At 40.9% G+C, this 10579-nt stretch overlaps 1 long non-coding RNA gene across 1 annotated transcript in view; it reads right to left on the bottom strand.

Annotated features, from left to right (window-relative positions):
* Window positions 1-3265: 3265 nt before the first annotated feature.
* Window positions 3266-10579, bottom strand: part of LOC116094023 — a 28358-nt gene continuing 21044 nt past the window's right edge. The window contains exons 3-4 of the long non-coding RNA XR_004119936.1: window positions 4224-4333; window positions 3266-3313 (exon numbers count right to left, since the gene is read on the bottom strand). This is a non-coding gene — a long non-coding RNA (uncharacterized LOC116094023). The remainder of the gene's footprint in view (window positions 3314-4223; window positions 4334-10579) is intronic.

The raw sequence follows: 10579 nt of genomic DNA, 5'->3' as shown, positions 1-10579 counted from the left end.
ACCCAAAGGCCAAGGCAGCCACAATGACATAGCCAGAGCCTAGAGACAGGTGGATGCCTTCATCAATGTTGCAGTCAAGTTCTTTCTGCCAGTGAGAGTTGGCTACAGGTCAGCATCTTTGTCAGCAAAAAGCAGTCATCATCTGTTTAAGATTCTCTGTGTTTATTGCCAGTGTCTTCTATCACCTCTCTTCTCTCCTCAAAATGCATGTTTTCACAAAGAGCCACTACTAATCATATTTAAATGTCATTTCTAACTGAATGTGAGATGTCCTTTGCATCCTAAGTTCTAATCTCAATGACATAATGACTCCATTTGTAGTAGGAGTGATTTTAAAACCTTACTCTTAGCCACAAGAACCAATAAGCTAAAAGCCCCCAGATACTCAGGGACACACAAGCTTTAAGAAATCCATCTACAGATGAAGAATTCAGATGCAATATGCAATCTGAGTGAACAAATTCCATATATCCAATTTCTCAGGAAGCTGGTGACATTCCAGAGAGCTGAATGGAGATGGCTCCAAAGATGTGTCACTTCTTTCTTCATGGAATCCAGCCCACACCTGGATAGTGCTTTTATAAACCCAGATCCTGGATGCCTTTTTTTGCATCTGCCAACACACAGATGCCCTCAGCTCACAGGATCTACTGCCAGGGAAGAATCTATAGCATTGGAAGCTCTCCAAGGATTTTTGGTGACTAGCATCAGGAAAAGATTGTCCCTACATCAGCAATAGCCACTAAGTATTGAATACCTGAAACATTTCTCATTCAAACCACCACAAAATGGAAAAGACCTGAATATGTGCAGACATACTCAGTCATGTGTTTTGGTTTGTTTTTTGTTTTTTTGTTTTTTTGTTTTTCTTGAGACAAGGTTTCTCTGTGTAGCACTGGCTGTCCTGGAACTCATTCTGTAGACCAGGCTGGCCTTGAACTCAGAAATCTGCCTGCTTGTGCCTCACAAGTGCTGGGATTAAAGGCGTGTGCCACCATCACCCGGTTTTTAATTTTTTTTGGAAGGTTTACTAAGCAGCCAGAAGGTGACATACTTTGTCCCTAGTGCCAGCCATGAGGGGAAGAGGTATGGGAGGAATATCTATAGACCAGAGAAAGTTAAGGGATTGGCAGGTTGCCCACTGCTATGCCTGGTCTAGCTGCCTCAGAACTAAAGGAAGCCCAGAACCAACAAGATTGTTGGTTCTTTCCAGATTAGATGAGGCCACCTGGCCCTTGGATACTCAGGAAGAGGTGATGGCAATAGTACATGGAAACTTGGGGATGATAGAAACATCCTACATTTATGTTGTCCAACATGGCAGCCATTAGCTACATGGGGCTATAGTGAGCATTTGAAATGTGGATAGCACAACTGAAGAATGTTTTCATTAATTTAAATTTAAATAGCCACCATGGAAATAAACAGACCCACCAAATATGAACAAGCAAAGCCTGTTTGTTCAGAGATTGCTGTAGCAGGGAACTGGCTGCTATTGTCTGTATTTTGGCAGAGACTCGTAGGCAGGCATTACAGAGTGAAAATATTTAGAGTAGAAAAATGAAAGGCTCAGGTGTCTCCTGGTGAGGCTGCTGGCATGGAGTGGCTGCAGTTGGACCAACTAGAAATGGGGTATTTTATAGGTTAGTTGGGAGGCATATTTGACTTTTTCTGATTGGTCCAAAGTTGGGAACAGGAAGAAGAAATAGAGGAAGCTGTCAGTTATGAGTCTAGTCATGGCTGCTTGAAGCTGTTTATAACAGGAGTTGCTGCTGGCTGCCCAGGTTGTTGTTTGTCATGTAGCTGAGTGACTTCTCCCCATTCTGACTTATTAGGTAGAAAACCAGCATCCAGTCCGGTTACTGTAAGTAATGCGTTGTTTTTCTGGGTTGATTGATGGAATTTTGTGGAGCACAGGTTCTAATTTATATATGATTTATGCAATTCCTTTCTGTGCACTCACTTTGTGAACAGTTACTCCTGGGAGCAACATGGAGTAAGGAAGTCGTGCAGTAATAAGAGATCTAGTTTGGAGAACCATGGGGGTAGGTCTCAGGAAGATGTCAGTGACAGAGACAAGACTAAGCGAGAGATAAGGGCAGAATGTGTAAGTCTGGGCAAAGTTCAGGTAGGAAGAAAGTTCAGAGGAAATGGGTACTGTACTATATATAAGAAAGTGTGCATGGGAAGACAGGGACAAGGGTAAAATAATATAGATGTGCAATAGAGTTCTGGGAAGAAAACTGGGTATAAGAGATGTCTTCACAAGTACTGTTAAGCCTAAGCTAGTTGAAGGACTCTGGCTCTTTAGAGGGCTGGGGAGTAAGGGATTAGCACAGCAAGAACAAGGGAGGAGGGAACATGGTGACCTGGAGTTTTAAATTAAAAGGCATCAAAAGAAAGGGCTGGAGAGATAGTCCAACAGTTAAGTGTACTTGTTCCTTTTCCAGAGGACCTGAGTTCAATTCCTAGCACCCACATAGTGGCTCACAACTACCAGAAACTTCAGTTCTGCAGGATTCAATGTTCCTTCCTGGACCCCTGGGTGCTTACACACATGCAGGAAAATTCATGTATACCTGAAACAAGTGTAAATTAAGACTCAACAGATTAGAACAGATGAGAAATAGGAGATAAACCAAAAGAAACAAAAAAGTATGTTTTCAAATGAAAGGACCCAGAAGAAATTCATAGGAGGCAAAACCAATAATAATTTACATTTTCCACTTATTATTATTAACATTATATACATTATAAACATTATTATTTATATAAACTGTGACATCTGTTGTCTGTGTGTCAGTCTGCCATCATTGTCTTCTTCCTTTTTTAAAGGTTTTCCTGATTTTGCTCTCCAATCAGCTTAGGTTTTATTAGCTAACTAAGCTAAACAAATCAAAGCAAGACTCCTCAGTAGCATATCCCCCCCAGCCATTCCCCATCCAAGAGGATGTCCCCACCCCCAACCCCACCTCATCAGACCTCCCCACTCCCTGAAGCCTAAAATCTTTCAAGGGTTAGGTGCATCTTCTCTCACTGAGGCCAGACCAGGTAGTCTTCTGCTGTATATGTGTGTTGGGGGCCTCATATCAGGTGGTGTATGATGCCTGGTTGGTGGCTCAGTGTCTGAGAGATCTCTGACTGCTGGTCTTCCCATCGGGTTGCCCTCCTCCTCCTCAGGTTCTTCCAGCTTTTCTCCAATTCAACCGCAAGAGTCCCCAGCTTCTGTCCATTGTTTGGGTGCTGATATCTGCATCTGACTCTTTCAGCTGCTTGTTGGGCCTCTTGGAGGGCAGCCATGCTAGGCTCCTGTCTGCAAGCACACCACAGCATCAGTAACAGTGTCAGGCCCCAGGGCCTCCCCTTGAGCTGGATCCCAGTTTGGGCCTGTCACTAGTCCTCTGTTCTCTCACGCTCTTCTCCATTTTTGTCCCCGTAGTTCCTTCAGAAAAGAACAATTCTGGGTCAGAGCTTTTGACTGTGGGATGGCAACCCCATCCATCCACTTGATGTCCTGTCCCTCCATTGGAGATGGACTCTACAAGTTCCCCCTCCCCACTATAGAGCACTTTATCCAAGGTCTCTCCCTTTGAGTTCTGAGAGTGTCTCACCTCCCAAGTGCCCCGTACATTCTAGAGAGTTCCCCCACCTCCTACCTCCTGAGGTTGCCTGTTTCCATTCTTTCTGCTGACCCTCTGGGCTTCAGTCCTGTTTCCAATACCTGATCATGTCCCCTCCTTCCCCTCCCTGTCCCCTCTCCCACCCAGTTCCCTCTCTCCCTCTGCTCCTCACCTCACTCCCTGTGATTGCTTTCTTAGAGAACTAACCCCCTGCTTAGCCGATAACTCAACTCAAGATCCACTCCAAAAGAACTGAGAGTGGCTACCAACCAACTGCCATCATAAACATACATAAAAAGAGGGGGAAAAGCAATTAAACTGGTTACGGACATGGAATACTTAAGAGATGTCCTTCATCTTTGTGCTCCTTTCCCCCTGCATTCTAAACCTTACAGAGAGCAAAGCAGTCACACACAAGATTTAGTTCAAAATCATTACCTGGCTTTACAGCAGTGACACCAGGGTAATGATATACAGTGATTTGAAGGCCAATTCAGCCTCAGGTGTCTGGTTCTTAGTCTAAAGGAATGGCATTAATTCTGATTCCCAGGGGGGCCAGAGGAGTGTCTGTGTGACAGTGACTCAAGGAGCCAGTATTCGTACCTGAGAATTTTCAGAATTCCAAATAAACCTCTGAAAATGGCTGCAGTTGACAATGCAATGATTTAGACTCATCCTCGGTGGTTAATTTTCTCACTAGGATTTGGGCCGGCCTAGAAAAGAGACATCAATACAGCATTCAGATAGACTTATTTCCAATCTAAAAATCACATGTGGAAGGTCACCTAATGCAGTCTTGAGGGCACGCCCTCCTTCCTTTCAGCTCCCTCCTGCTGTCTTTCTTGGAAGCAGATAGCCCTTAAGGGATGTCTCTGGAGCCCTTGTATGTCTCCTCTGTGCCCTCTTCTCACCTTGACTATATTCTGCCCTCACCCTCCTGCGGTCCCATCACATAAATACATGCTTATCTATTCCTTAAGGAATGTGGTTAGCACTTTGAGGAAACAGCATAGGCAGTGAGACGAAGGAAGAACACATTAAGTCCTTTTTCATTTCGTGTCAGTAAAGCTTTGTACCTGTGCAGAGGTTTCCGGCAAGTGAAATGACCCAACGCAAGCTAACATAGGCAGAAGAGATTTAATCAAAGCACACAACAGAGCTCATAGGGCCAGGAAGATCAGAAAAGCAGGCCTGGAGTAAGCACAAAGGGAAAGGGGGTTCCCTTCTTATCTACAAAAGATCTATCATGAAAATAGCAGCAAAGAGCAAAAAGAAAACCTCCGAACACACAGTATCTCAACCAGAGTGAGTGAATGCAGGCCCCGACTCATGATGCTTCTACCTCCATCATGACCCTAAACAATAGTGGCACTGATATCCACCAGTCATGTTCAAAGGAAAAGACAAGAGTCTTCCCATATGTATCCAAGTATGCACAGGAAGGTCATTCCATGGAGAAATCTTCACAAAGCTAAAATGGAAAGGGTAATCATTTAGGTATGGAACAGACTCCACAGATTCCTCTGGCATAGGCTTAGCCCATTGGTATTATTTTGGAAGATTCAGGGCAGGCTTAGCCGGAGGAAGTAATGTGTCTTTAGGGGTTACACCTGGTACCCGGTCTCTTCCTCATTTCTTGTTTCTTGTCCATTCTCAGAGTAGATTCTTCCTGCGCATGTTCCTGCCTCCATAATATTGTACCATTCCATGGAACCAAAAACAATGGCTCTTGGTTTTGTTTATTACTAGATACTTGGTCACAGAAACACAACCCAACAAGACAGAATGACAGACACAGACTTGAAATTGTCAAAGGCAAAGCAGTTCAAGACAAAATTAACAATAGTCATTTGTTCATAATGTATATAGCAAAGGGGTACCTCCTCCACCTTCAGTTTAGTTTCAATAGGGTGTTCAGATCCATTAGGAAGTTTATGGAAAGAAGTACAGTGTAGCAAGCTTTTAATGGGGAGATTCCTGGAAATAGACATTATGTTGGCATTAAAATAGATATGACAATCCTTTATAGGTTATAAGGGAACAAACTAGCAGTTTGGGGACATTTCAAATGAGAAGGGGTCTTCCTCTATGTCAGGACAGAGTAACTTCTGCATCAATCTTTTTTGTAGGACAAGATGGGATCAAAAATGTGTTTTGTAGAAATAGTTCTTATGTCAAGCTGTCAGGACCGAGTTTCTGGATGTCTAAGAGAGATGGGCAGGAAAATGAAAGTATTGGTTGGCGTAGATTAAAAGCCAGAGAGGGCAGGCATAGGGGCACTGACAGTTTTTTCTGGTAGTATTCAGCCACCTCAGCTGGATTTCCCCAGATCAGTCAAAGAAACAACAGCTTCCCTGCACCTCCTTAATCCTTCATGCTCTGCCTGACTGTGGGCATGCTGAGGTATTGTGCCATGCATAATTTGTGGTTATGGGCCAGCTGCCTTTTCCCAGTTACTCTCCATGCAATCACATGGAACTATAGGGGGTGCAAGTCAGAATGCTACCTAAAACCTCTTCAGACATCAGGGGGCTGCCATTAAAAAGGGATAAAGATGTTGGGTGCTCCCTGGCAGGGGTTCCATAATACAAAATTACATAATCATTCTCAAAACTGCCCAAGAGACACTCAAAGGCTTCTGCATTAATACACATACTCTGTATCACCCTTCCTAGAAGGTATATGCTGTAGTTGAGGATCAACACTGAAATAAACAGGAAGACATAGAAGCTGATGGTGTTAAATTATAACTAGAAAAAAATCAACATTTCAGGCTGGTGCAAGAGTTACATAAATATATGTACTCGAGTCCTGCTTAGCTTTCAATAAAAAAACAAGAGACACCCTGGATCTCAATCACCCATTAGATGTGTCCTATACTCCTTATGAATTGACCCAGTAAACTTTCTCATGCCTTATTAACCTGGAATGCTAAACACAAATTCCTTTGATAAAATGCCTCCTTCACACATAAAAAAGGGGAGAAATAGAACGAAGTCAACTTTTAGTTTCTCCACATGTTTTAGTTAAAACTCAAACTTCTACAAGGACTATCTTAGCAAAAAACTCATCACAATGAGACTTTTGAATAAACATCAAATATCACTATCTATAAGCCACTCAGAGCTTTGAGCAAAGAGCTGAGGAGGCCCCCTTCTCCTAATTACCTAGTTATGAATCCAGCAGGATGCAAATCGTAACTTGAATGGCCTGTGTGTGTTCTCTGATATTTCCGAAGGTAAAAGAGAGAGGATATTAGATTTTCTTTAAAAACAAAAACTTTCTTTCTCCTACATAGAAAGTTAGTTTGAACAAAGCAGCTTTTCATCGTGTTTATTAAATTCACATCTGTACACAAACTGTCTTGTTTATAGAATTTTGGTCTTCCTATGATTGCTCTTTACTTCTCATTGTTTCGCAATTCCAAGGTGCAACTGTTGCCTTGGTGATGGAAAAGTGGGCTCAATCCTTTTAAAATGATAACCATCTCCATTCTACATTATTTACTGGATTTCATGCATATTTTCCTTTCTATTTTTATCCTTTATGAATTTAAACTTACTTTTTCCTTTGTCATCCTAATTTCCATTTTCTAAATACTTCCCAAACTGCCAGTATTTCTTACTTATTCTATTGAAATGGAAAAAAAACAAGTCAAAAATTTTTATAGGAAATAGAAAAATAGGCATTTGCATTTGTATTGCAGCCAGTACTATTGTGACTCGCCGCCATTCTGCCTGTGCAGAAAACCTTCCAAAAGGCTGTGTGAGCTCCCTGGCCTGGAGATTCCAAGATGAAAGAGGAATCGTAGAGCTACAGAAAGAAGGTGCAGGTGCACAAGGGTGGCAGCTGGCCCTAGCACTCTGTCTGTGCTGAGTCCTTAGGTGAAGATGGCTTTACCTAAGGCCAGCTCTGATAAACTAAAGTTACCAGAGTGACTGTCAAAGTATCCCTCTTTATCATGGGTGGCTACTAGGGGAGCCTACACACCCAAACAGTAAAGTGTAAAGATCCTTAATTGTTAAAGGGATATAGGTGCTAATTGATGATCCAGGGGGAGAAAGAGAGAGAGAGAGAGAGAGAGAGAGAGAGAGAGAGAGAGAGAGAGAGAGAGAGAGAGAGAGAGAGAAACTGTCCAGAATGACCTGAGTCAATGACTCATGGGGTCACCTGAGCAGCATTCTAGATCTATATAATTATTGATGGAATCACAAGGTTTTCATGAACAGGAAATATGAAGTCTCTTTACTCAGGATTTTTGGTGAGGCCCCATAAGTAGACTAAAGTTGGCCTTGGACCCTTCAGGGCCTATAGAAAGTTTAAGGAATACAGATTTGTGTATTTCTGTAAAGAGAGTCTAGGATGTTTCACATGCTCAAAGAAGCCTGCAATTGCACAGGACATGTTCCATTTTGTTTGGCATGTGACCATAGATATGTCTACTGTCTTAAAGTACTAGAAATATTCCATTTCACTTTCACAAGATTTGAATCTCACTGACAAACTGTCTAATCTCTTTGATTTAACCTACAAAAGAATAAGAACTGATCTTTCCCAATATTGTAACTTCACAAAGCACTTTTTCGTGTAATGTTGGTTTATAGATGATACATAACAGAGTCACAGGAAACTGGCTTGTTCAGATAAATGATAATCATGTTTCACAAAAAAATTGAAAACCAAGAAAAATTCTTTAGAGTTCATTAAGATACTAATTTTAATTGTCAAAATAAGTTTTGTCACAGGATAGACATGTATAATCATGGGAAATAGCTGGTATTCTAAATTGCATTTTAGATGAAAGGAGTACACTTATTTTTTGAAATTTGAAAATTATACTTTTCAAATCATTCCTCTTCCCATTAATATGATTTCAAAAAATAGGAAATTCTATGGTGGACAATTAGCATGTTTAATTCAAGCTGCCAAGCCATTTGAGCCTTGACCAGGTCCCAGAAATTTTGCCAGGTGCTGTGAGACACATATAATAGATAATAGTGAAAATAGATAAATCTGTATAAGATTATAGACTACAGCATCACAAGAGCAATAAAACATAACATAAATACTATCATAATATAGAAGACATGTTCATTTATGCGAGTATTTTAGCTTTCTGTAATTACACACACCTGGGATAATTAAATCCTAAAGGAATCCTGTGACCACCTTCTTATTTCTAGATGTTATACTAGATGTGGCAGGCACCGTTTAGCTGAAAATTGTTATACATTGTATTATTCTGAAGTGATTTTAACTTTCTTATTTCATAGAAAGGTATCTAAACTGCAAAATGTTTCTATAGTCAACCCTGGAAGTTCTGAGCAATTGTAAATTGGCATTGAGCTACAGTCCCCGAATGTTTGCTGCACAGTGTAACTATATAAAAAATCAGGACAAAAGGCTGATGGAGACATGGGTGACTGACCTTCATAGATGTTTCCCAAAAGACACTTCAAAAGTAGCCAAGTAGAGCATAAGGAAAATGTCAAATGTCATTAATCATCAGAAAAATGCAGCTCAAAAAGCACAAAGAGATATCAGATTTCAAATGGCTGTTATCAAAAGGACAAGAAGTGAATGCTGGGATGTAGGAAAAGGAAACATCTCGCACACTGTGATGGAGCTAGAAGCAAGTACTATCTTAAGGAAAATATTGATATCCCTTGCCCAACAAGAAAAGCACTACCATTAGATCCAGCAATATCATAAGTAAATAAATTTACTAAGGAATAATTATTTTATTTGTCATAATAACCAAAATACATAATTAACCAGCTGTCCACTCATAAGTGTATAGACAAGAAATGGTGGTATTTATACACAATTGAGCATTATTCAGCCATAGAAAGAATGAAATGCTATCATTTCAAGCAATGTGAATGGAAGTGGAAGGCATTATGTTAAGTAGAATAAGCCAGACACAGAAGGATAAATTCTGCATATTTCCAAGTGTATATACAGAAATGAAAAGGCTGATCTCAAAGAAATGGAGGATGGAGTCATGATTCTGAGAGAGGTGAGGAAATATAAGGAAATGGTTAATTAGTGTAGACATGCAGCTGAGTAGGAAAATAACTTCAAATATTCTACGGCACAATAAGAAAACAATGATTGATGCACTAATTACCTTTTTGTTGCTGAGATAAAACCCTATGACCAAAACAACTTGGAGAAGGGTTTATTTGAGCTTATGGTTCCAGAGAGATAAATGTTCATCACACTGGGGAGTCATAACTTACATGGCAGACATGCTGGCAAGAAAAAGGAGCTGAACCATAAGCACAGAGCATACAGGGTAAGCTGAAAGTGGCATGAGGTCTTTTACATCTCACACTGTGATATGAACTACAGTGTGGTTTGTTTGTTTGTTTGTTTGTTTGTTGACTTGACACAAACTAGAGTCATCCGGGCAGAATCCTCAATTGAAAAAATACTTCTGTTAGATTATCCCATAGGCAGTTTGTGGGGCACTTTCTTGATTGACCTTTGATGTGGGCCCATCCCACTTAGAAAGTACCCACTCTGGTCTGGAAGTACCAGTGCTATAATGAAACAGGCTGAACAGACCCTGGAGAGCAAGCCAGTGAGCAGCTTCTCTCCATGACCTCTGTTTCTATTCCTGCTTCAGGTTCCTGGCTTGGCTTCCTTAAGGATGGATATAAACAAGAAGACGAAATCACTCCTTTCTTTGGTCACCATCTTTATCATAGCAATAGAAACCAAACTAATAGACTTGACCCCAGTGACATACTTCCTCCAGCAGGGCTCCACCCTCTAAGCTTCCTCAGACAGCACTACCAACAGGAGACCAAGAACTCAAACATCAGAGGCTATTAGGGAGGGAAGGATTTCTTACCCAAACCACCACAGTTGTCAAGAGTTAACAATATTTTGAATAGCTAATAAAAAAGGGTTTCAAATGCTTTCAACAGAAAATAAAAATAACCATCTGAAAT

This window comes from Mastomys coucha, unplaced genomic scaffold (assembly GCF_008632895.1).
Source record: "Mastomys coucha isolate ucsf_1 unplaced genomic scaffold, UCSF_Mcou_1 pScaffold16, whole genome shotgun sequence".
Classification (NCBI taxonomy): Eukaryota; Metazoa; Chordata; class Mammalia; order Rodentia; family Muridae; genus Mastomys; species Mastomys coucha.
This window is presented reverse-complemented; position numbering and strand designations above follow the sequence as displayed.